Source organism: Bactrocera dorsalis, chromosome 1 (genome assembly GCF_023373825.1).
Source record: "Bactrocera dorsalis isolate Fly_Bdor chromosome 1, ASM2337382v1, whole genome shotgun sequence".
NCBI lineage: Eukaryota > Metazoa > Arthropoda > Insecta > Diptera > Tephritidae > Bactrocera > Bactrocera dorsalis.
The window spans coordinates 56,796,897-56,824,595 of record NC_064303.1 but is presented as its reverse complement, the minus strand read 5'-3'; the positions used below and the strand labels follow the sequence as shown (position 1 = coordinate 56,824,595).

The 27,699-nt window shown below is 38.0% G+C and overlaps 3 pseudogenes; all 3 read left to right on the top strand.

The window, feature by feature from the left end:
• The first annotated feature begins 1,555 nt into the window (after positions 1–1,555).
• On the top strand, positions 1,556–1,742 carry LOC125775943 (small nucleolar RNA U3; annotated as a pseudogene).
• A 984-nt stretch (positions 1,743–2,726) lies between these two features.
• On the top strand, positions 2,727–2,809 carry LOC125776005 (small nucleolar RNA U3; annotated as a pseudogene).
• An 8,528-nt stretch (positions 2,810–11,337) lies between these two features.
• Positions 11,338–11,436, top strand: LOC125776011 (small nucleolar RNA U3; annotated as a pseudogene).
• The last annotated feature ends 16,263 nt before the right edge of the window (positions 11,437–27,699 follow it).

Genomic DNA, 27,699 nt, shown 5'->3' with positions numbered 1-27,699 from the left:
ATGAAGGATTAAAAACATATGATAGCGTTAGGAGTTAGGTAGAGTTGTATTTTTGGAGTGCTGCGCCGAAGATTAATTTAACGCCGTAACAATCATTCGAGGTTGCCACATACATATATATTTACATATATCTAGACGACGATTCTAATAGACACTACGTAAAAGTGCATATTTACTTGCATATGAACATCTATGTAAGTACATAAGAGAAAATTACTTTTTCAATACCGTGTTCAATTTCTCTCTCTCTCAAAAAAAATATAAAATTTACACACAAATATACGGCAAAGAATCTACCGGTTAAACAAACCACAAAATCTCACAAAAAAGTTCAACAAAACATATACAACTTGTGAGAACTACATACATAAAATACATATGTATGTATTAGCACACAAATATTCAAAGTCCACATTTGCAATTATCCAGCAATACCTCTTGTTCTTTGCAAAACAAAAACAAGCTGGATTGTGGCCAAAAAGCTAATTGATCTCCATAACGAGCTCTCAATTGCTTACGAACAAAGCATAACAAGCAATTCGTGCATACTTATGTACAAAGCATATTGATCTCTTCGACTAGCTCTCAATTGCACAAAACATAAGCAACTTCATAAGCACATACAAACATACATATAAGTTCAAGTATTAGGGTGTACCTAAATAAAAAATCATTGGGACATCAAATATTTTAATAAATAAAAAACGCGGTTTTTAATAGTAATTAATTCAAATATATTTTCAAAATAAAATGTAAATAAAAATAATATTGCAATAACATTGCAAATAAATAAAAAGCGATATTAATTAAAAATACGTTTTTGAAGTTATACTTTTATACGAGTTCGGAAAAGGTTGCGATAGCTTCATATTGAGCAACCTTGTCTGCGAAGATCTTCGAGTAGCAAGGAAGCAGTGACAATCGGCAATCGTTTCTTTCGGCACAGCTCGGATTTTCTACCAACAACACAATGTTGCCATGCTTATGCTATTGTTGTTTTTGTAGAACAGTGGTCGGCATGAGAGGATCTGTCACTGTGTTGGTGAGCACGAAAAAAAAGTAGCCCAGTGAGAAATTGGAATTAAAATTAAGCAATTTTAATTATTAATTAATAGTATAATGAAAATTAACAAATTGTCTTTTGAGGATATATTCCCTATTATCTTTAAAAGACTTGGAACATAAAAGGCATTGCATGGCATCAAAGGCATTTAGAACCATAAAATATTTCTCGCAGGGCATATTTCGTTTTGCGCTATGATCTTGCGTGATGTTAATTCGTTGATGGCTCGACAACGACTGAACGATAGAGCGTAAGCGTACGTGTGAAGTTAGTTTGCAAAATTTTGCTATGAAATGCCGACCACTGTTGTAGAACAATGTTTAAATTTTTGGTTGGTGACATATTCACATGTGTGCGCATATGTATGTTTGTATGCTTGCGCATTATTTAAGTTATACTTCTTTTTCTTTCGTTTGTCTTTCATTTATGCGAATTCTCAACTATTTTGTGTGACTTTTGGTTGAAATACTCTGCGTTGGCCTTTGAAAAATTAAGACTGTACTTCACAGAATCATTTCTGTAGTTAGTTTTCATTTACATTTTTTTGGAATGACAAGGTATATCGTTTTATCTGACAGCGTGAGGTTTAAGAACTTCATTTCTAATTTTGTCTTGTGGCTTATTAGAAATGTTGTTTCTTCGAAAATCATTCTCTTACAACGGATTAAACGACTTATGAGTGGTGATTTTAATGAATAAATTCCAAGGTTAGGTTAGATGGCTGATCAAAGATCGTTAGTGGACTGTACATAGTCCTTTGTGATGCCATAGAAAAAGAACTCCCGTGTTCGGACTTACAGATCGGCAAAGCGCTTGGTAGCCAATACAAATTTGCAAAGGCATTTAATATCTACACCCACCAATTCGGTAGGATGTCTGAAGGTATGTGCCCCCAAGTGTCTAAGTCTTAACCTCTCGAATGCGGGACAGTCAAGAAGGAAGTGCTGGCTTGTTTTTGCCGCATCTTCTTCTAAGCAGCTTCTGTATATGGCATCCGGTAAGATTCCAAGTCTTGCAGCATGTGTGCCAATAGGACAATGGCCCGTTAAGAGTCCCACCATTAAAGTGAGGCTAGCCTTACTTAGGGCAAAGAGATCGTTAGATCTTCTGCGATCTATTTTGGGCCAGAATGCTCTTGCGACCGCGCAAGTACCAATGCTGGCCCAACGTTGACAAAGCATGCGTACTTTGAGGCCTGCCAGGGTTTTAACGGGACGGAGGCAGTTGCGACATTAGCCCAGCAGCCATTTCTGATGGGTGTCACCCCATCATACTCAGGTGCCAGAATGTTGCCACCACCAGCCCAGGGTTCTACCAGATCCAAATAAGTTTACCTACTCTAAAGAGAAACCAGTTCAGTGCCAAAGTTGTCAGGGAGTTGCCAGGCCGTGTAGGCCGCAGGCCATTTAGCGTTACCCAGGATGCACCAGCGTGGAGGCGACCTGCACTACATTCTCATTCCAAGGTTTTACACAAAAATAATGCAGTCAATAAGTACAGTACGCTTATGTATACTTGTGCATTATTTTTCTTTCGTTTGTCTTTCATTTCTGCAAATTCTCAACTATTTTGTGTGACTTTATTTTTTTCGTTTGTGTTACATTTCTGCGAATTCTATGTGTGACTTTTGGTTGGAATACTCTGCGTTGGCAGTTGAAAAGTTAAGACTATACTTCTCAGGATCATTTCTGTAGTCAGTCCAGAGAACTTAAAAGTATACAGAAGGTGCAGGTACGACTGCGAACATTTGATAGCTTCACATTAAGGAATTCACCGCATTTGTTAACATTGTAGGTCGGAATTCGCATCGAAATTTTAAATTTTTTTAGAATTCTCTCACATATTCTAACCGAGAATATGAAGAGACAGAAATATATGTATTTACGGCAAATGATGACAAGGCATACTATATGCCGAAGCATAGAATATGAAGAGACAGAAATACACTCCCAACAAGGAATTTCGTTTTGCTATAAACACATTTTTTATGTTCTCTGTCTCACATACCCAAGAATATGAAGAGACATAAATATATGTACGCATGCTCATGATGATACTCGCGAACAGAGAATATTGAAGAAAAATGATTTCCTTGATATTCCATAGGAAATATGAATGTTCCATTTTGTATGGAAATATGTATGTGAACTTTTTTTTATACTCTCGCAACAAAGTTGCTAAGGAGAGTATAATAGTTTTATTCACATAACGGTTGTTTGTAAGTCCTAAAACTAAAAGAGTCAGACATAGGGTTATATAAGTTATCGCGAAGAAACGACACACCCTAATTCCCGTCGTAATAAGAGCCTACCACTCTGCACATGTCGCTAAGTCAGCACATTTTGCGTGAGAACATTGGCCAGACATCTAAGTAAACAAACACCATGCACGAGGCGCAAGGTCAGCAAAACGTCAGCAGAGGAGCTACAACGCGATGCGGGTTGGTGGCTTGAGCTAAGTTAGGAATAATTGAAAGGGCACTTTATACTTGACAACTAAGCCGTGATGACGGCAAATAAAATAACTTCAAATTGAATAATACATTTGAATAATTGGCGCCCAACGTGGGGCTCGCGAGTGAAAAGTTTAATAGAAAAATATAAAGTTCTTAACTCGACTCGTGTAACTACGACAGTTGGCTCACTTAAAATCGACAACAATCAACTACTTGGACTCAGCGTGGACTTAAAGAAGAGACAACCTTTGGCCCGATCAATTAACCGGAAGAACCTGAACCTAATTTTAATCTATTCAAATCCAATGGAAGGGTAAGTGAGATGCTCGTTTCCTGGAATAAATATAGCAATAATTGTGAATAAAATAAAGGAAAGTGACAGAACAAAAATTAATGAGTGAAGGTCTGGAAGACCTTTTTAGAAATTTAAAGTTAGGAAGTCAGAAAGCAAATATGAACACGGAACAAATAACCGAGTTAATTAAGGCGGAAGTTAGAAGTGCTTTGGCAGCACAAAGGTTGGAGTTCGATAGGAAGTTAGGAGCAATCCAAAACCAGGTGACAGGCAGCAGGCCAAAGGTAGAAAAATATCTAAAGGTATCTGTAAATCCACTAGTGACATGTGACATAACGCTTGATGCTATCAAATCACTTCCAGAATTTCATGGTCACATAGGCACATATGTGTCATGGCGCGAGGCGGCGCATAACGCTTATGAACTGTTCAAAAGGTACGATGGCAGTGAACGACACTACCAAGCAGTTACCATTTTGAGGAACAAAATAAGAGGGGCTGCCGATGCGGTCCTCTCATCGTTTAGTACTGTGCTGAACTTTAATGCCATTATAGCACGTTTAGACTTTACGTACGCGGACAAACGTCCCGTATATCTTATAGAGCAGGAATTATCTACCTTAAGACAGGGTTCTAGGTCCTGTCTGGAATTCTACGATGAGGTAGAAAAGAAGCTAACGTTACTAGCTAATAAGACTATAATGTCTTACGAGAGTAGCGTGGCAGAAATTATAAACGAGAAATATAGGGCAGATGCCCTAAGAGTTTTCATTTCCGGCTTAAGGAAGCCCTTATGCGACATTCTTTTCGCCTCACGGCCGTCTGACCTTCCGTCTGCTCTTGCTTTAGCACAGGAGGTAGACTCAAACCATGAGCGGTATGCGTTCGCGGCCAATTTTGCTGCCAGGAACGTCGAGGGCAACCACATTAAAAAAAATAATAATATAATTTCAAGCCAGAACAACCATAGGACAAACACTTATGATCCACCCTCAGCTCATAAGAGCCCACACTACTATAGTAATAGGCAGTACAAACCCGGACATGCACCTCATTTTACGGAAAATCAAAGGGTAAATAACGGACGTGACAACGACAGACTAGTCAGAGCGGAACCAATGGACGTTGATCCATCCTTATCGAAATTTAAACACCAATCGTTTGACAGAGACCGAGGTGCCTATCAAGGAAACAGTAATAGAATGCAACAGGGCTATCAACAAAAACGTCCAGCAAATTCTGGACGTTACACAGGACCAAAGATCCAACGTGTTAATCATCTGGAGGAGGAAGTTGAGCTACAGAGTGAATCATTGTACGGTGCAGAAGCCGAACAAGCGGCGGATGACGTAAGTTTAGATCAACTTAATTTTTTAGGGGAAGGTCCCTCCTACCCTGGATTTCAAAGTTCCTAGGAGGGAAAGAAGTGAAACTCCTTATCGATACTGGTGCGTCGAGGAGTTATATGAAACCAACACCGGCTTTAAGGACACAACATTTCAGGGACACATTCTCTGTAAAATCTATTCACGGGGTTACTTCTATCATGGAAAAATGCTACATGAAAATATTTGGCGTAGTGGCAGAATTTTTCATCTTACCGGACTTAACATCATTTGATGGCGTGATTGGGCTCGACATACTAAACAGGGTCCATGCGAACATTGACCTTAAATCGAATACAATAAATCATGATTTTGGTGAGGAGGAAATCTTCTTCATTTCCAGTCATGACGTAAGCCATCTTAGGCTTCAAACAAATCTAGTACCAACAGACGTTAGGGAAGATTTTTCTAGAATGATCAAAAGGATGAATAGGGTTTTTGCTGACCCCAATGAGGCACTACCGTACAATACAAAGGTGATAGCAACAATTCGCACGGAGGACGAAACACCAGTTTACTCAAGATTATACCCGTACCCACTGAGTGTAGCGGATTTCGTGGACAAAGAAATCAAGGATTTGTTAGCAAATGGAGTTATCCGGCCATCAAGATCACCCTTTAACAACCCTATATGGGTGGTAAAGAAAAAGGGGGTAGACGAAAACGGACAGGCGAAGCAGAGATTAGTTATAGATTTTCGGAAACTCAATGAAAAAACTATCGGTGATAAATACCCAATTCCCGACATAACAGGAATTCTTTCCAATTTGGGTGGTAGTAAATACTTCACCACTTTGGACTTAAAATCTGGTTTCCATCAGATTAAACTATTGGAGCGTGATAGGGAAAAAACAGCTTTCTCTGTCAAGAATGGCAAGTATGAATTTTGCCGGTTACCTTTTGGATTAAAAAACGCGCCGAGCATCTTTCAACGCGCCATAGACGACGTATTAAGAGAGCATATTGGGAAAAGCTGTTTTGTCTATGTAGACGATGTTATTATTTTTTCGGAAAACAAACAGCAGCATCTGAAAGATATAGAATCAATTTTAAATGAATTATTTAGGGCCAACATGAGAGTGTCAGTTGAAAAATCCAAATTTTTTAGGACTGAGGTCGAATACCTGGGGTTCTTAGTTTCACAAGGAGGAATAAAAACGTGTCCAGACAAAGTCGACACAATACGAAGTTTCCCTGAGCCCACCACTCTAAGGGGACTCAGATCATTCCTAGGTCTAGCGGGTTATTATAGATGTTTTATAAGGGATTTCGCTAGAATATCAAAACCATTGTCGAGCATCATGAGAGGCGAATACGGTCGAGTTACTGCGTCCCAATCAAAAAAAATCAGAATTGATTTGACGGACGAACAGAAAAAGACCTTCGAAACAATTAAAGAAATTTTAGCGTCAGAGGATGTAACCCTGACGTATCCAGATTTTAACAAACAATTCGACCTAACTACTGACGCGTCGGCTCATGCTATAGGCGCCGTCCTCTCTCAGGAGGGCAAACCGATTACCATGATTTCTCGCACTCTGTCCGGGAGCGAGGAGCATTACGCTACCAATGAAAGGGAATTGTTAGCTATTGTATGGGCATTGAAAGCTCTTAGAAACTACCTGTACGGCGTAACAAAACTTAATGTTTATACTGACCACCAGCCGCTGACCTTTGCGGTTTCGGATAGGAATCCTAATTCGAAAATTAAAAGATGGAAAGCCTTCATAGACGAATGCAACGCAAAGCTAATCTACAAACCAGGAAAGGAAAATGTGGTGGCAGACGCTCTATCTAGGCAACATATAAATGCTTTAGATAACACGAGCATCGAGACAATTCATAGCGAGGAATCATCAACCCATACAATTGAAAGATCGGAAAAACCGGTAAATTGCTTCCGCAACCAGATTATTGTGGAGGTAGGTACAGAACCTCAAAGAAAAACTTTTATAATTTTTGGAAAAAAGACAAGGCATATCATTTCTTACCGAGAAAAAAAGGATTTATTAGAACTTTTACAGGAGGCCGTAAACACAACAGCAGTAAACGCAATACACTGCGATCTGCATGCACTTGCACAGTTTCAGCACGAACTGGTCGAAATGTTTCCAACAGTTAAATTCAGACATACGGAGAAATTCGTTAACGACATTTCGAATCCGAATGAGCAGCAGGAAATTATCGCTGCAGAACATAACAGAGCGCATCGAGCAGCGCAGGAGAACACAAAACAAATTCTAGAGGATTACTTCTTTCCAAAAATGGAGAAAAAAGTTAAACAATTTGTGGGAAATTGTCGAACTTGCTCGCGGGCGAAGTATGATCGGCACCCAAAGAAGCAGCTTATTGCTCAAACGCCCATACCAACATATTGTGGAGAAATTCTTCACATTGATATATTTTCTACCGGGTCCAAGTTCTTCTTGACGTGCATCGACAAGTTTTCAAAATTTGCGATAGTACAGTCGTTGAAATCAAGAACGATTGTAGATGTCAAACCACAGCTCCTTCAGTTACTCAACATGTTTTTCGGTACTCGAATAGTTTATTGCGACAATGAGAAGTCGCTGAATTCACACAGCATCAAAGCTACATTAAAGAATCACTTCAATATCGACATTGCGAATGCTCCACCACTACATAGTACATCAAATGGTCAGGTGGAGCGATTTCATAGCACACTAATGGAAATAGCACGATGCCTTAAACTTGACAAAAATCTTGATGATGTTGAGGAAATTGTCCTTTTAGCTACGATTGAGTATAACAGGTCCATTCACACAGTAACGGGGATGAAGCCCCTTACCGTATTTCGTTCAATTAAAGATGACAACCAAATACCATGCCGCTTAAGAAACGCACAGGAAAGAGAACTAACAACTCATAATAAGAACAGGCAGGATAGGGAGTTCCCTGTTGGAGAAAAAGTACTTGTTAAAAATAACAGGAGACTAGGCAATAAGCTTACGCCTCTTTATACTGAGGAAGAGGTGGAAAAAGACATGGGTACAACAGTTTTAATAAAAGGGAGAAGGGTCCATAAGGACAACCTTCGTTAAACTTAATCTAGAACCTAGGCGTTTCTAATGATAAACAATTAACAAAAAATTTCATATATGTTTTTAGGATTTTCATAATTTTGGCCATATCAATATCGGTAACGACAGGAAGGTTAATCGACTATACCAATGCAAGGTACATTCCGGTGGTCGGTGAGGACCTTGTAATTTGGGAAAATTCAGGACACATCAAGCATGTTACCAACTTGACACTTTACGAATTACTGAGAGACGAGACAATTAATGCCACAGACCACTTTCCTCAGTCACATATGAGGAAGTTACTAGACGCGGACATAAACCAGATAAGTCGACTGATACAAATGATAAACGCTCACCACAGACAGGCGAGAAGCCTGAATGCCCTAGGGACAGTCCTGAAATACATTGCTGGAACTCCTGACCATGACGACTTCAATAGATTAATGAGCACAGAAGAACAGCTAATTAACTCGCAGGACAGACAGTTTACCATAAACACTCAAGTACAGAAAGAAATCAATAACCTTACCATTACAGTAAATAAAATCCTGAAATTAACAAAAGAAAGAGAAATAAACACCGGTCACCTTTATGACATACTACTGGCTAGAAACAGAGCAATTATTACAGAATTAAATAACATTATAACAGCTGTCACTTTCGCCAAAATTGGGGTCTTAAGTCCCATTCTCTTAGACAGTAACGAAATAAATTTCATAACAGGAGACGAGCACTTCACTGACCTTACCGTGGCCGATGTTATGGCAGTAGCTAGAATTAAGATATTACAGTATAATAACATAATTTACTTTTTAATAAGATATCCGATTCCTATGTTTAGATGTAAGAAAATTACTATTTTACCGGTAGCTCATGGCCACCAAATCCTGCACCTAGAAGAATCCATCTTAGCCAAGTGTTATAACCATACCGTAGCCGTAAAGAACTGCAGCGACACAACACCAACGTTTTGCTTACCATCTCCGACTACATCATGCGCTCTGCAACTACTGACTCGCAACACCGCTAATTGCAGTACAACATTTAACAACCTCACACCAATTTCACCGATAAGTGACGGCCTTGTTGTCATCAATGACCAATTGGCTGTCATCGAGGAAAATAATGAGGTCCCTATTACGGTCAACGGAACATACCTCGTGGTCTTCAAAAACAACGTAAAGATTAATGGTACGACTTTTTATAACGAAAATTCTACATTGCCTCTAAAACCTGAAACTCCATGGGCTTCTACAATCAACTTGACGCAGCACACAGAAATATTAAGCGCTTCTTACCTTCACCATGTGAATCTAGAGAATGTTCAAAGGATCAATCACCTGCAGCGATCAATCCATTATGGCCACGTTACAGGTTTCTCAGCCATTGGTGTCTTATTAATCATGGCATTCACTGTTTACGTCCTTCTCAGGATAAGGAGGACCAAGAGAGAGATTATCATAGCCAGGTCCGTTGAAACTGCAATTAAAACCGCTTCTTTGAGGACCGAGGACGTTCCCCATTTAGAAGGGGAGGAGTTATCGCGAAGAAACGACACACCCTAATTCCCGTCGTAATAAGAGCCTACCACTCTGCACATGTCGCTAAGTCAGCACATTTTGCATGAGAACATTGGCCAGACATCTAAGTAAACAAACACCATGCACGAGGCGCAAGGTCAGCAAAACGTCAGCAGAGGAGCTACAACGCGATGCGGGTTGGTGGCTTGAGCTAAGTTAGGAATAATTGAAAGGGTACTTTATACTTGACAACTAAGCCGTGATGACGGCAAATAAAATAACTTCAAATTGAATAATACATTTGAATAATTTATATACCAAAGTGATCAGGGTGACGAGTAGAGCTGAAATCCGGATGTCTGTCTGTCCGTCCGTCTGTCCGTCCGTCCGTGCAAGCTGTAACTTGAGTAAAAATTGAGATATCATAATGAAACTTGGTACACGTATTTCTTGGCTCCATAAGAAGATTAAGTTCGAAGATGGGCAAAATCGGCCCACTGCCACGCCCACAAAAAGGCGGAAACCGAAAACCTATAAAGTGTCATAACTAAGCCATAAATAAAGATATTAAAGTGAAATTTGCCACAAAGGATCGCATTAGGGAGGGGCATATTTGGACGTTTTTTTTTTTTGAAAAGTGGGCGTGGCCCCGCCCCCCTACTAAGTTTTTTGTACATATGTCAACCAAACTCTATAGAGTCGTTTCCTTCAGGCATTTCCCTATACAGTTCAAAAATGGAAGAAATTATGTATATGTATTAGAGTGTGCCATTCTGAGGCAAACTTTTTTTTTTCAACTGAAAAATAGGCTCAAAATTTTCGAAAATGTGTAAAAAAAAGTCACTCAAAAGATGAGCTCCTAATATTAATATTAAGAGGTGCCTATTTCAAATTTTCTGTTTTCCATATAAATTACATGGAAAAAAATCATTTTTTTTGTGGTGGTTGTTGTGCGGAGGTTTTATATGTGCCCCGATAGCTGCCAGTAGGGATGGTAAACTCGATCCCGATTCTACTCGAGAATCGAGTTTTCTCGTAAAATAATCGATTTTTCGAATGTCAAGAACCGATTCTTAATCGACTTCGACTACTGGAGATCGATTCTGAAAAATCGACAACACATATGAATATGTCATCAACAAAAAATTGATCTTCACAAGTCAATATGGCAGCCAAATTGGCGAAAAACAAGTGTAGTAAATTTTACAACAAAAACGATTTCATTCATAAACGCAGGCGCAAATTCCACAAGCGATCTCGCTTCATTCATAAAAACAGAGGCCGTAACATCTCCCAGAGCATGCCTTTGCCAACAAGTCCTCTTTTCGCGACGATGGCAAAAGCTAAAAATCATAAATTGCACAACTTTTTGGTGCTTCTCGCAAAAATCTGCGTCGATATGTATTCACGATCATACGTATACATACATACATATTTACGCATGTTTGTAGGCGAAGCTGCTACAGCGGCAAGGGGTGACTTTGTGTGACTTTATTTCTTTCGTTTCTGTTTCATTTCTGCGAATTCTTTATATGACTTTTGGTTCAAATACTCTGCGTTAGCCGTTGAAAAATTAAGACTATACTTCACAGGATCATTTCTGTAGTCACAAGTCGCAAGGAAGAATTTTCAATGAAATTGTTTACTATTATGAAAAAGTTCAATCTCAACAGTTAGTTTATGTCGCACTGTCAAGAGCTGTTGCCATTAAAGGAGTTTACATTATCCCAGTGAACAAACAGAAAAAATTTTATCATGTCATTGGAAGCAATGACAGGTCATGTCGCGCTTTGCGAGATGAAATGATAAAGTTACGTCAAAATCCAATTATTACCTTAGAAAAAGAATTATTGGAGTTTCTTAGCACAAGAAAATGTTTATCAAAAATATCATTCAATTGTCAAAGTCTTCGTGCTCATGTTGACGATTTATCAGATAGAGTGTTTAAACAGTCAAAACATCTTGATGTTATCAGAAGCATTTATGAACGACAACGAGCTTCTCACTCCCAATTTAGATATAAAGGCTCCGTACGCGAGTGATGCTGATGCGACGATATCAACATCAACAAGAATTGGCGATTTGTGTGCGATAGAATGCAGTATGAACCCTAGAGATAATCATAATACAGTACAGTCCGCATATAAGAAACTTTGAAAATGCCACTAAAATTTTTCTTATATCCGGTTCTTTCTTTTAGGCGGAGTCCGTATATAAGAAAAAGTTTCTTATATGCGGATATCTTACAAATTTCATGCATAAACTTCTTATAACCGTACATCGCGTTATGTTGCACGAAAACAAATCTTTTATTTGATTTCATTTATTTCATTCAAAATTTTTAATAAAAAAACATTAAACATTAACGAAAATTAACAAAACTTTAGATTCATAGAAAATTCAAATTGTATTACATGTATAGGAACTTAAAAAGTCGGCACTTTGCGACAGTTACTTTCTATAATAAATATTGCATGTTTTGTTTATTTACATATAAATTTATCATTTTTTTTGACGTTGAAAAGAAGTCATTTATTTTTTTTTGAACAAGAGATTTGTCACGTTCATTAAAGAGAATTTTCTCAATATTTACTATGTTGTCATCCTCATTTAAATATTGCTTCAATACAAACAAGGCTTGTAGCGCTTCCTCTCTGCTAGGTGGCACTGCACTATCTGCAGAGTCTTCTATAATATCTCCACTCTCATCTTCTAGTATTTCGACTATTATATCATTTTCGTTTATAGCCCCAAAACAGTTCTCCTTTTCCAAATCAGCTAAATTTTCGAAAAAAGAGTTATTGTCTTGAATCTCGCAAAAATCATCATTTGAGTCACGGTTTTCGGTTTCACAATAAATATTCTCTGAGGTAGTATCATCATTTGAGTCCATTACAGGGATTCCTTCGTAAATTCCAGCTTTTTTAAAACAATTTCGAATTGTTTGAGGAGTACCGAGCCACCAAGTGCGCTTGACAATGTACAAGACTCTCAAAATATTAACGCTTTTTAAGAAATTAGCCATAAATCCACCTTCTGCTGCTTGTATCTGTTCGCGAACTAGACACTTTCTATAATGTGATTTGAAAGACGGAATAATACCTATAACAAATAAAAATACATGAAACTTAAAAGTGGCAAATGCTGGTATAGCAAACCTTGGTCCAAAGGTTGAATTAGACTTGTAATACACGGTGGTAAAAATACAATTTCAATGCTTTTTGGTGTGAAATCCAATTTGTGGCATGAAGCGTTATCAACAAGGAGTAGAATCTTTTTATTTTTTGCTGCCAGTTTATCATCAAACTCTTTTATAATTTCTCTCCAGATGCAACCAGTCATCCACGCCTTTTTGTTAAATTTATATGGGATAGGAATCATCTTTCCTCGAAAACACCTTGGGTTTTTATATTTTCCGATGGCATACGCATATTTGTCTGTACCAGTCGCATTGGTTATAAAGAGCGATGTGATTCTTTCTTTTGATGTCTTAAGTCCACTTACGGCTTGGTTTCCCGCGACATATGAACCAGTCGGAAGAGCTTTATAAAATAGACCTGTCTCGTCGGCGTTATAAATATCTTCTAATGAATATTTCTGTAGTAAAACTGGAAGAACATTTTGTTTGAAGTTTAAAGCCGATTGATTATCCGCGGAAGCAGCTTCGCCGTGATGTTTTTTGAAACGCACATTTTCGTTTTTCTTCCATCTTTGCAGCCAGCCTGGGCTAGGCTTAAAATCAAGGATGCCTAATTTGATTGCAAATTGCTGCGCTTTTTCAAAGATCAATGGGCCGGTTACAAGAGCGTTTGCCTCCATCATTTGCCTGAACCAAATGGACATTGATTTGTTTAGCGCTTCATATTTTGATGTGCGTGTCCTCTTTTGCTCTAAGTTCCGGCAGGTATAACTTTTTTCACTGAGTTCTTTCGATTGTTTCAAAATTTTCGAAATCGTGCTGCTTGCAATATTATATTTTTTGGAGATTTCGCTTCGGGCTTTGCCGCTTTTTGCTTCTTCCACAATTTTGATTTTTGTTTTAATTGGCAAAGCGTTTCTTTTAATTTTTTCCATTTTTATTTCTTGCTTTTTCGATTATATTCTTTTTTTAAAAACAGCTGTGAAGCAAATTTTAGCGTTGCCAGATACAAATTTTATTACATTTAAGATATAACATTGCCAGCACATAGTTTTGAAATTTATTTCTTTTAAGAGGTTTTTTTTGTATGGGCAGATAAATTTCGTGAGGGAAAAAAATTTCTGTTATCCGGTTTTTTCTTGTAAGCGGTTTTTCTTTTAAGCGGTCTTATTTAGATGAAAATACTTAAGTGGTCCAAGGTGTTTCAAAATTGTTTCTTATAAACGGACTTTTCTTATAAGCGGGTTTCTTATACGCGGAGTGTACTGTAGTAAAAAATTGAATTTAATTGCCATTTATATATCACCAAATTCATCGATGAGAGATATAAAATTATTCATCGGTAAAGCTTTATTACCGTTGTCAACTGCAGGTTCGCAAGTTTTTGCAGATATTATCGGAGAACCAGTAGAGTATAGTAAACAACCGATACTCCTTGCGGGCGATTTCAAAGTAAATTTCTCATTGCCAGAAGCTGAACCATTACTGACATTCCTCAGAGAGAAATTTTCATTAGAAATGATCAATGGAAGAAATGATCCTACGACAAAAGGAGGTACGACTATTGATACGGTATTCGCGAGAAATATAGATAAAATAGATGTAAGACATTTCATATCGTATTTTAGTTATCATAATCGATTTGTAAATATTATAGATACGAATTTACTCTATGCTAGTTGAATTAGACTTTGCTTTATAAAATGTGCATAATAAATTTATAAAATGTGAATTAAATTAAACAACTCTTTATTTCACAACTCGTCTACACTATAGCAGTTTACTCTTAGCACTGATTTATTACGTTGGCGCTGCCACGGCTTATATAGCCACGCACTTCTCGCTGATGCCGACGTGTCGTTCTAGAATATCGCGTCTGGAAATTACCAGAACATACGGCTATAGCCACGCACTTCTCGCTGATGCCGACGTGTCCTTCTAGAATATCGCGTCTGGAAATTACCAGAACATACGGCTATACGGCGCCAGACGCAAGCAGACAGTCGCGGCGCCAGACTCAGCAATTGTTTAACTAGACGAGCAGACAGTGTGGCGCCAGATGTCTACAACAAGACAAATGCTATTCCATATACCTACAGCTATTGTTCATAATCAGGGATGCATATAGTAATACAAATACAACTTAATACTACTTTTTGTAACACTGCCCTCCACTAAAGCCTAATCGTCCCGATTAGGCACAAATCCTCTTGAACCAAATGGGGCGAGCCTCTCCAAATGTACTACTTTCATTTTACATCGTGCTTTCCCATTTCTTTGTATGCGGTATACCACGTCATTAAGTCGTTTCATCACCATATAGGGTCCTTCCCAGGCTGTCTGCAATTTCGGGGACAAGCCTTTCTTTCGAAGTGGATTGTACAACAGGACCAGATCACCTTCTTCAAAACCTTTTGAATTTGCCGCTTGATCGAACCGGTCCTTCATCTTATTGCTCATCAGATGCGTATGCTGTCTTACCATTAGATGCAATTCATTCATTTCTTCCTTTAAGGCAGAACAATAATCTCCATCATTTCTTACAGCTGTAGGATTCGTACCAAACTTAAGATCAGCAGGGAGTCGCAGATCAGATCCGAAAATAATCTTTGCTGGCGTGTAACCAGTTGTCTCGTGCTTCGCTGAACGATACGCCAGCAGGAACATCTGGATGCACTTGTCCCAATTCCGTTGGTCTTTATCAACGATTTTCCGCAGATGTTCTTCGAGCGTTCGGTTGAATCTCTCTACCATCCCATCTGATTGTGGGTGTAACGCTGTTGTCCGTGTCTTGTGGATGCCCAATAATGTACAGACTTCTTGGAAAATGGAAGATTCGAAATTCCTGCCTTGATCTGAGTGTAATTCGACGGGCACTCCGAACCTTGTTATCCAATTTTCTACAAACGCTTCGGCTACTGTCTTCGCTTCCTGGTTTGGTAAGGCATATACTTCTGGCCATTTACTGAAATAGTCCATGACAACCAGTAGATATTTGTTTCCGGCCGTACTGGTTGGGAACGGACCTGCAATATCCATTGCGACTCGTTCAAATGGTGATCCCACGTTGTACTGTTGTAGCCTACCGCGACTTTTGGCTTTAGGACCTTTAGCTGCCATGCACTCTACGCAATTACTTATCCATTCTGCTATGGAATCTCGACAACCGATCCAGTAGAACCGTTGTTTAATCTTCTCTATAGTTTTTGTTATTCCAAGGTGCCCTCCACTAGGTCCATTGTGATATTCTTTCAATACTTTTGGGATCATGGACTTCGGTACTATGATCAGCAGACGAGAATGTTTGCCATCTTCGCTTTCCCAGGTACGATGAAGGTATCCATTAACGAGGTTTATGCTGTTCCATTGGGCCCAATATGCTTTTGCAGTTGGACTCTCGCTACTTATTTGTTCCTTTGGTGGTCGTACCCCATTTTCTTTGGCCATTACCAGCTTTGCAAGATCAGGGTCCTCCAGCTGATTGATTCTGATGCGGTGAGGAGTCCAATCATCTTCAGGTTCTATATTCAGTAATCGCACGTCGATTATACCTTCTTTTCCTTCTGATTTGGAGCAATGTTTACATTCCAGTGGACAAGGGCGACGTGATAATGCATCCGCATTTTTGTGGTGAATCCCCTTTCGATGTTCCGTTTCGAAGTCGTAATTCTGTAATCTTTCGATCCATCGTGCAATTTGGCCTTCCGGATTCTTAAACTGTAATAACCATTTTAATGCTGCATGATCAGTCCTCAGCAAGAATCGTTGTCCATACAAATACTTGTGGAAATGTTTTACACATTCCACCACAGCTAGTAGTTCTTTTCGCGTCACACAGTAGTTTTTCTCTGGTTTCCCGAGCACTCTGCTGTAATACCCAATTACTCTTTCTTGTCCGTCGATGAGCTGAGACAGGACACCTCCAATTCCATAAGCGCTCGCATCTGTATCCAGGATGAATTTCTTTCCAGGTATTGGATAAGCTAACATCGGCGCCGTACAAAGTAGTTCTTTCAGCTGCTCAAATGCTTTTTCTTGTTCCAACTGCCATACAAACGGGCGATTCTTCTTGGTTAAATCATGTAAACTTCTAGCCACGTTCGCAAATCCAGGTACAAAACGGCGGTAATACGTGCATAAGCCAAGGAAGCTGCGGAGTTCATGTATGTTGGTGGGTCGAGGCCAATCTTTGACTGCTTTTATTTTTCCTTCCTCGGTGTGAATCCCCTCAGTTGACACTTTATGTCCGAGATATGTGACCTGCTTCTTCCATAATGAACACTTTTTGGGATTCAAGCGTAATCCGGCTGCTGCTATTCGCTGAAAGACTTCCTCTAGATTTTTCAGATGATCATCAAAACTTTTTCCCATGATGATAATGTCATCAAGATACACTAAACATGTCTTCCAGTTGAGTCCTTTTAACACATGTTCCATCAGTCGCTCGAACGTTGCAGGCGCATTACATAACCCAAATGGCATCACAGAGAATTCCCATAACCCGTCGCCCATACTGAAAGCGGTCTTTTCACGGTCACATTCATCAATCTCGACTTGCCAATATCCACTTTGTAGATCTAATGTAGAAAACCATTTCGCTCCAGACAAGGTGTCTAATGTATCGTCGATTCTTGGTAGAGGATAACTGTCTTTCTTTGTGACATCATTCAACTTCCTATAATCTACGCAGAAACGGGTGCTACCATCTTTCTTTTTAACTAAGACGATAGGTGAGCTCCATGGACTTATTGAAGGTTCGATTACACCGTTTTTGTGCATGTCTTCAATAATTTTGTTAGCATCCTCTCGTTTTGCTAGTGGAACCCTACGCGGAGCTTGTCGGATTGGTTTAGCGTCTCCAGTATTTATGCGATGTTTGACAATGCCGGTTCTTCCTGTGTTTCCTTCGTTTGCAAATATGGATGCGTATTTTTCTAATAGTTTTTCTGCTTTTAATTTTTCATTTCCATGCAGTTCGTTCAGCAAATTATTTAGGAGTGTAGGACTTATCTGCTGAGGCTCAATCGTAGGCTTCTGTTGTGACCGTTCGCATCGTGCTATTGCACTTATATTCTGGCACTGTCCAATTACTGCTCCTTTCTTCAGACTTATAGGCGTGTTGAATTCATTCACTACTCTCACCGGAATGGTGGCGTCTTCTCTAGTTTTCACAAGCGTTCTTCCTACCAATATGGGTGTATCTATTTTTGTTGGTTCCACAATCCACAACTCTTCAGTCCCACCTCCTCCATTCACTTTAGCCCATACAATCGCCTCAGATTTTGGTGGAATGCTCTGATTATCATCAACAATCACCCTCTTACTTTCAACGTTGGTCACATATCCGGTGTTTATAGGCATCTCCATGTTCTGGCAAAACAGCATTTGCTTGTTTAAATCCAAAGTAACCCCGTGATCAATCATGAAATCTACTCCCATTATAATTTCATCCGTGATTTCTGCTACGATGAAGGTGTGATTAACTTCCAGGGTACCAATCATCACTTCGCAAAACACTTTTCCCGCGACAGCTGCTTCCTCCCCGGTGGCCGTTCGAAGCTTGCAACCGACTAATGGTTCAACCGTCCCTCTTACCACATCCGGTCGGATAATTGAATGTGTGGCACCAGTATCCAAAGTAAGCGTTGACAGTCGTCCATTTACGATGCCGTTGATAGTAAGATTGTTGTCATGGCGACCTATTTGTGATATCGAGATGGCGGGGCAAATAGTTGTGGGAACCAGCTCACGCCCCTTTGAACTGTTCCGTTTTAGTTTAACGACTTGTGAGATGTGGATGCTTCGTCCTCGTTATCTGTTGGTTGTTTCCGTTTTGATGGGTTTACTTTTATATTGCAATTTCGGGCAAAGTGACCCGCTTTTCCACAGTTGAAACATCTGCCTGTTGTATTTACTCGCGGTGCAGCAATTGTCTTCAGAGTCTTCAATATTTCTTCCATCAGCGCCGGTTGTTCCATTTCAACCCTTTGTACCTTGTGTGCTGGTTTACTTAGTAGGGAAGCTGTTTCCTGTGTGAGGGCGTGCGAAACCGTTTCAGCAAACGTTCTTTTTGGCAATGCATATGTGGCGCGTTTGGTGTCCACATCACGAATTCCATTTATGAAACATTGAATTTTTACCCTCTCAATGTAATCCACAGGTGCATCTGCATTTGCCAAATGAGCCAGTCGTTCTATTTCAGTTGCGAACTCTTGCAATGACTCGTTCATTTTCTGACCCCTATTTTGCAGTTCGATCTGGTATATTTGTTTCCGGTGCTCACTACCATATCGTCTTTCTATCGCACTCATCAATGCCTCATAGTTGTCCCGTTCACAGTCTGGAATAGTCTGAAGGATTTCTGCCGCAGGTCCTTTCAATGATACAAACAAGGACGCCACTTTGTCCGCTGCATTCCAGTTATTGGCCAATGCTGTCTTTTCAAACTGAAGTTTGAAAATTTGAAATGGAATACTTCCATCGAATGTGGGTGCCTTCAATCTTGGATTATTTGTTGATGGTGCAGGGCCATGCAGTTGCAGTTCTCGCATCCGATTACTCAAATGAAGAACTTCTGATTTCAAATTTTCTTCGTCATTTTTTAAAGTGCTTAATTCGTCTTCAAATTTTGAAAATTTCTCTTGCACTTGTTTTTGTAGTTGTGTAGTATTTTCCGTAATCTGTTGTACCAAACGATTTTCTAACTGCGTATTATTTTCAGTCATTTGTTGTGTAAGGCGAGACTCTAACTGTGATGTATTTTCAGCTATTTGCGTCATTTGCTGTGCCAGACGATTTTCTGTTTGCACTGCATTTTCTGTATTTTCAGCTATTTGCTGTGCCAGACGATTTTCTGTTTGCACTGCATTTTCTGTATTTTCAGCTATTTGCTGTGCCAGACGATTTTCTATTTGCTTAATAGCCACTAACAGCAAGTTCATGTCCACACTTGATGATGTTCGTTGTTCTTCTACTTTTTCTTCTACCTTTGTAGAAGTTTCTGGCCCAACAAATTCGAACTCGTCCACATTAATTCCATCCGCTTCCATTGCTTCACGTAATCGTGCCTGCAGATCCGCCTTTTGCCCACTTATCGGCAAATTACGCTCCTCCAGTTCCTTTTTTAATTGCTGAATTCTCAATTCTCCGAATTTAACCATCTTGAATTTGGATTATTTGACAATCCCACTTCTGACACCAATTGTTACGAATTTACTCTTGCTAGTTTACTTTGTTAGGTTCGTATCTCTGGATTGACAAATAAAATCAACACTGTTTAATTTAATTCAACAACTCTTTATTTCACAACTCGTCTACACTATAGCAGTTTACTCTTAGCACTGATTGATTACGTTGGCGCTGCCACGGCTTATATAGCCACGCACTTCTCGCTGATGCCGACGTGTCGTTCTAGAATATCGCGTCTGGAAATTACCAGAACATACGGCTATAGCCACGCACTTCTCGCTGATGCCGACGTGTCCTTCTAGAATATCGCGTCTGGAAATTACCAGAACATACGGCTATACGGCGCCAGACGCAAGCAGACAGTCGCGGCGCCAGACTCAGCAATTGTTTAACTAGACGAGCAGACAGTGTGGCGCCAGATGTCTACAACAAGACAAATGCTATTCCATATACCTACAGCTATTGTTCATAATCAGGGATGCATATAGTAATACAAATACAACTTAATACTACTTTTTGTAACAATATTATAGATATGAATCCGTCAGAACCCAGAAATGATAATTGAATTAGACTTTGCTTTATAAAATGTGCATAATAAATTTATAAAATGTGAATTTATGAAAGTGTTGGTCACTCGACCATATTTTTATCTTTTACCTCTCGCTAGTTTTCTTTCATACAAAATGATATGCATTTCTTGGAATATCACTAAGAAGTATAACTTCTTCCACACGTAGGGACTCCACGCACCTTTTTTTTACAGATCTAATCTAAAAATAAAAAAAAAAAATAAAAACTCTTTAAAAGAGTATTCAATTTATTATACTTTATCTTTAGAATCTTTTTATTTTTTGCTGCCAGTTTATCATCAAACTCTTTTATAATTTCTCTCCAGATGCAACCAGTCATCCACGCCTTTTTGTTAAATTTATATGGGATAGGAATGATCTTTCCTCGAAAACACCTTGGGTTTTTATATTTTCCGATGGCATACGCATATTTGTCTGTACCAGTCGCATTGGTTATAAAGAGCAATGTGATTCTTTCTTTTGATGTCTTAAGTCCACTTACGGCTTGGCTTCCCGCGACATATGAACCAGTCGGAAGAGCTTTATAAAATAGACCTGTCTCGTCGGCGTTATAAATATCTTCTAATGAATATTTCTGTAGTAAAACTGGAAGAACATTTTGTTTGAAGTTTAAAGCCGATTGATTATCCGCGGAAGCAGCTTCGCCGTGATGTTTTTTGAAACGCACATTTTCGTTTTTCTTCCATCTTTGCAGCCAGCCTGGGCTAGGCTTAAAATCAAGGATGCCTAATTTGATTGCAAATTGCTGCGCTTTTTCAAAGATCAATGGGCCGGTTACAAGAGCGTTTGCCTCCATCATTTGCCTGAACCAAATGGACATTGATTTGTTTAGCGCTTCATATTTTGATGTGCGTGTCCTCTTTTGCTCTAAGTTCCGGCAGGTATAACTTTTTTCACTGAGTTCTTTCGATTGTTTCAAAATTTTCGAAATCGTGCTGCTTGCAATATTATATTTTTTGGAGATTTCGCTTCGGGCTTTGCCGCTTTTTGCTTCTTCCACAATTTTGATTTTTGTTTTAATTGGCAAAGCGTTTCTTTTAATTTTTTCCATTTTTATTTCTTGCTTTTTCGATTATATTCTTTTTTTAAAAACAGCTGTGAAGCAAATTTTAGCGTTGCCAGATACAAATTTTATTACATTTAAGATATAACATTGCCAGCACAAAGTTTTGAAATTTATTTCTTTTAAGAGGTTTTTTTTGTATGGGCAGATAAATTTCGTGAGGGAAAAAAATTTCTTTTATCCGGTTTTTTCTTGTAAGCGGTTTTTCTTTTAAGCGGTCTTATTTAGATGAAAATACTTAAGTGGTCCAAGGTGTTTCAAAATTGTTTCTTATAAACGGACTTTTCTTATAAGCGGGTTTCTTATACGCGGAGTGTACTGTAGTAAAAAATTGAATTTAATTGCCATTTATATATCACCAAATTCATCGATGAGAGATATAAAATTATTCATCGGTAAAGCTTTATTACCGTTGCCAACTGCAGGTTCGCAAGTTTTTGCAGATATTATCGGAGAACCAGTAGAGTATAGTAAACAACCGATACTCCTTGCGGGCGATTTCAAAGTAAATTTCTCATTGCCAGAAGCTGAACCATTACTGACATTCCTCAGAGAGAAATTTTCATTAGAAATGATCAATGGAAGAAATGATCCTACGACAAAAGGAGGTACGACTATTGATACGGTATTCGCGAGAAATATAGATAAAATAGATGTAAGACATTTCATATCGTATTTTAGTTATCATAATCCATTTGTAAATATTATAGATATGAATCCGTCAGAACCCAGAAATGATAATTGAATTAGACTTTGCTTTATAAAATGTGCATAATAAATTTATAAAATGTGAATTTATGAAAGTGTTGGTCACTCGACCATATTTTTATCTTTTACCTCTCGCTAGTTTTCTTTCATACAAAATGATATGCATTTCTTGGAATATCACTAAGAAGTATAACTTCTTCCACGCGTAGGGACTCCACGCACCTTTTTTTTACAGATATAATCTAAAAATAAAAAAAAAATAAAAACTCTTTAAAAGAGTATTCAATTTATTATACTTTATCGCTTCTATTAGAATACCATAAATCAGTTTACACTGAGAAAATCTTTAACACTATTTTAAGATACAAATATACAATACTAGCAAATACCCGGCGTACTTTGTTACGCCGCAAAAACTGGAACGATGAGGGTATTGGAAAGAATTTAATGTAGTTTAAAATGCAAATAAAAGAATACCTTTATTCGTACATGTAAATACACATACACATGAGTATAATGTGTAACTTATGTTACACTTACAAATATTTACTACCCATATTTGAATTAATTGCAAAACACTTTTAAATTCATTAACGTTATAAATCATAAGGGTAATCAGAATCCGATGCATCGTTGCATATGCAAAAGTGTAAATGTAGCATTTTCCAATAGATCGTGAGCGACTGCTTTTTTATATCTGAATGCAACCCTGTTCATTGTAAAATTAACAGCTGATTTCTAGTTGTCAAATGTGAAATAAAATATTTGGTAAATATTCTCAATAGCAATCATGCCAAGAAAAAGCGAAAGAGAAAAAATTCTTAATTATTTGGTAGAGAATACGGCAAATGACATTCTTAATATAATAGGTAAAAGTTTGTGACTAAATATCTTTTTATATTCATGGTTCTTTTTTTTATACAGAAATGGACGAAGATGGTGAGGCGGTCGATAAAATTTTAGATGAATTAGATATGGATGTTGAAGTAGTGCTTTCATGCCGGCGTGGAGTTGAGCATGAAGTCTCAAAGTCACCAGTATGGCGAAATGAAATCTTAAATAAATTCGACGAAAACCGGTTCCGCCAAATGCTTCGAGTAAGCAAAGAACAATTTAACAATATATTTCACCTGATTAAGAACGATCCGGAATTCAATAAAGCACATTCCTCCAAACAGATTCCTGTGGACTTGCAGTTAGCAATTGTGCTTTATCGTCTGGGCTCATGCGGAGAGGGTGCTGCATTGAAAAAAATTTTAACATTATTTGGTGTAGGAGATGGTGGAACTCTATCCATAATTACGAAAAGAGTTTTCAGTGTTATACTAAGGTTAAGAGATTCCTTCCTTTTTTGGCCAAATGAAACAGAGCGATCAGGAATTGTACATGCTACGTATTCTGAAATGCCATTTTGCATTGGCTATATTGATGGTACGGAGATAAAGCTAGCAGAATCGCCAGTTATCGATCCTATATCATTCTTTTCTCGTAAGCACATATACTCTATCAAAGCCCAAATAGTTTGCGATTCTTTACTGGCGTAGACACCGCTTACGCAGTCTTAAGGAGTTCAGAGCACGCCTTATAAATAAAGAAAGCCACAATTTATGTTGTGATTGGTTTGTTGTGTGTTGTATATTGCACAACATACTACGAGAAGATGACAGCACAACGGTGAGGAAAGCGAGGATGTACAACCAAACAGAAAAGGGGAAACTAAAAGGCTAGTAATAAATTCATTAATGTTTGAATAAAAAAGTTAAATTTTGGATTACTTCATGTATTTCATTTTTATTTCATACATAGCTATTCGTTCGTCTTTTTCTATTTCTAGCCTTTTTATTTTTTCATCTTGCTCCAATTTAATTTTCTTAAGTTTTAGCTCTTCTTTTTTCAATTCAATTTCAGCTTTTGATAGTTCTAGGTGCTTCTCCAACTTTTCTTTTTCCAACTCCGTTCTGTTTTGCTGGTAAACCATCAAACAAGCCGCTGATGTTTTGGGAGCCTGCATTTTCATTTTTGTAGCCATGGTTTTAACTGATTGTGGAAAATCAGCCCCAAGTGGGAGTGGTTGCTGCGAAACTGTTGGCGGTGGGACTGCTGGCAGCGAGGCTATTGGCGGTGATATTGCTGGTGGGGAGATTATTTGCGGTGATATTGCTGATGGCGAGGCTATTTGCGGTTTTTATTGGAGGAGATTATTAGCGGTGGAAATGCTGGTGGCGAGGCTATTGGCGGTGAAATTGCTGGTGGAAAGACTATTGGCGGTGAATGTACTGGTGGGGAAATTGTTGACGGCTGTGGCGCGATAAGCAGCAAGTCATTGCCCGTGTCGACAGCGCAGAAATTATTTTGCGCATGCGATTTAGCTCCGAAAATTTTGTTTAGGCGATTGTAATGGGGGCACATTTTCTCAACTTTTTCTGTAAAAGATTTAATCACTTAAGTTCCCAAAGCACTTTCAATTTTTATTATTTACCTTCAAAACTGCCAACGCCCACATCCATTTCATCAATTCCAGCGCCAGTTGAGGTGCGATAATCATGCGCTTTTTTGAATGTACTTTTTAGGTGGCGTACCTTCCACCGCAGCAAGTCCCACGTGGCTTCGATTCCCTTAACCACAATGCATTTTTTGTAAAAAATTGTGCTGTTGGAGCCTAATAAAAGCAAATAAATAAGCATTTATACATTCCAAACTTCTTAAAATGTTTACCTCAATTTCATCTGCCTCCTCCAGAAAATCCAGAAGCTTGTTGATTTCCTCCTTTGTCCATTTTTTGTTCGGTCGCTCTCTTCTCACTTTTTATCGCTCATATTGCTGTAAATAGTTTTATTAAGTTTTAACCCTTAAATGCATGGTGATGTATATATACATCAGTGTTTTCTTCCTTACATAATTTCTAAACGGTAACTCAAACACAGTATTTTTTACTTTTATTAGGTGCTAAAAGTATCTGTGTTGGTTTTTGAACGCAAACTTTCATATGACATTTCACTTTTTAATTTTAATAATTTGACAGCTTGGCGCGCCACTTACAAATACACACTTTGGCGGTAAAATTGTAATTTCATTTTGGTGGTTCGTTAAGTGTATTTTTACGTGCTATAAGTGATTTATGAGAGGATAAAGGTAAGAAAAACACATTACATTGATTTTATTTAGAATTCAATAATAGTTATAGTAAATACGAGCTTTATAATTGTGATGTAGAAATACATCAGCAAGCAAAATCGGCAAATAATAGTTTTACTGTGGGTATAATAATATCTTTTTTATATTTGACCTATTTCTTATAAATATATAATTTATTCATATGAATTATATAATTACACAGTACAGCAGCCAATCTGGGGGCTGAGAAAATAAAATTTTTTTCTTTATTTTTGCCTTAATCTATGTTTAATTTTCTATCTGTTACAATTTATGGTATTTAAAAAGGAAAAACCATGCATTTAAGGGTTAAATTGTTAATTCTTTCATATTTCTTTTCTTACCAAAAATTTTACCTTACGCGCAAAAATCGAAACAAATATGTATGCAAAAGAAATCAGCTGTTTGAAAAGCAATACTAATTTGCACATATACAATAGGGGTTGAGTGTAGCATTTGCATAACAGTGTTGCATTTGCAAAACACATGTAATTTGCTTTTGTTTAAGAACATGGTGCAAAAATATTTTTCACATGCACCGAAATATGCATTTGCAAGACCATTTGCACCGGATTATGATTACCCCTAATTTGTTTATTAAATTCTTTTTTACAGAAAAATTAAAAATAGATAACAAAAAGGTAACAATTCAAAACTCTTACATAAAATAAATAGGATTGTATAGAGTAAATATTAATTCAAGATATGAAATAAGGTATATTATAATTGATGTATTTTGGAACAATAACCAAAAAGTATATATTTTAATTATTAAAAACTTCAGTGAATACAACATTTTTTGGTTTATTTCCATTGCCAGAAATGAGAACAGTTTGTTTTGCGCGGAACCAAATCGTGACAGAGCCACATATAATTGACCGTGCGAAAATACTTCGTTTCGAAGATCTATGCCAACAGTATTAAATGTTTGCCCTTGGGACTTATTAATGGTAATCGCAAAACACGTCTTAACGGGGAACTGTACTCTTTTGAAACTAAATGGAAGATCTGTTGGCATCATTGTGCTTTCGCCCGCTGCAGGTCCGGTTAAAATGTTTGCTTGAATGATATTAGGCATCAAGTGCGTTATCTTCAGTCGAGTGTCATTACATAAATTGGGAGGCTTAAGATTTCGTAGAAGGATTACTGGCGTACCAATTTTAAGTTCTAGTTGAAATGGAGGTAGTCCCGAGGGATTAAGAGAGTTAAGAAACTCCGTTGTATAGTGAACAACGTCTCCTTCATCTGTCACTGTGTCAAAAGAATTGTAAATTTTATTGTCCGCATGGATTACAACCTTATAATTATTCGAATTAGTGGGCATACGGTCTATAGATGTTTTGAAACTTCTAACATACACATTATTTGCTCGAAGAATTTCTTGAATTGATTTCAAAATGTCTCGTTGAAGAGTTGGTGTAGCACTTTGACGTAAAGAAAGTTTTTCCTCTTCGGACGAAAAATATATTTGCAAAAACTTTAGTGTTGTGTTCGGCGCTGGCAATAAACTCCCAATAACGTGGTAAACTTGTCCATGTATTTTAAACGTTGGTATGAAATTACCCTCCCTAACTTCATTACCACCAAACGAAGTCATAGCGAAACAACCATTGTATTTTCTGATATTTTTTTTATAGTGACAGGACGACTGATGCTCGCCAGTAAGCAGCGATTTGATTGTCTGCGGAGGCTCACCTATATCTATTAGTTTTATATGGCTCTTGCTACAACACATACCTGGTGCCTCTTTCACCCACTTTTTAGCCTTACAAAAATTGCAAATGCCATTCATTCGACCAATGAATAAAAGGGAATGGTCCAAATAATTACAATCCTGTCTATAGTTAAACGCTGATTTGAAAGCAATCGCACATTGTTTATTCTGCATTATTTGCAACCTTACATTCTCTACGCGATTTGCACTCTCGTCGACCGTCTCATTTCGTCTTAGCTGAATTTGCCGTCTATTTGATGAAGATCTAAATAATTGAGATTTTGCATTTGGCATCTCTGAAAGCTTTTATTGTAAAAACCATATATTTATTATTAACCAAATTAGTTTCGCTTAAATCTAATCTTTACCTTTTGATTTA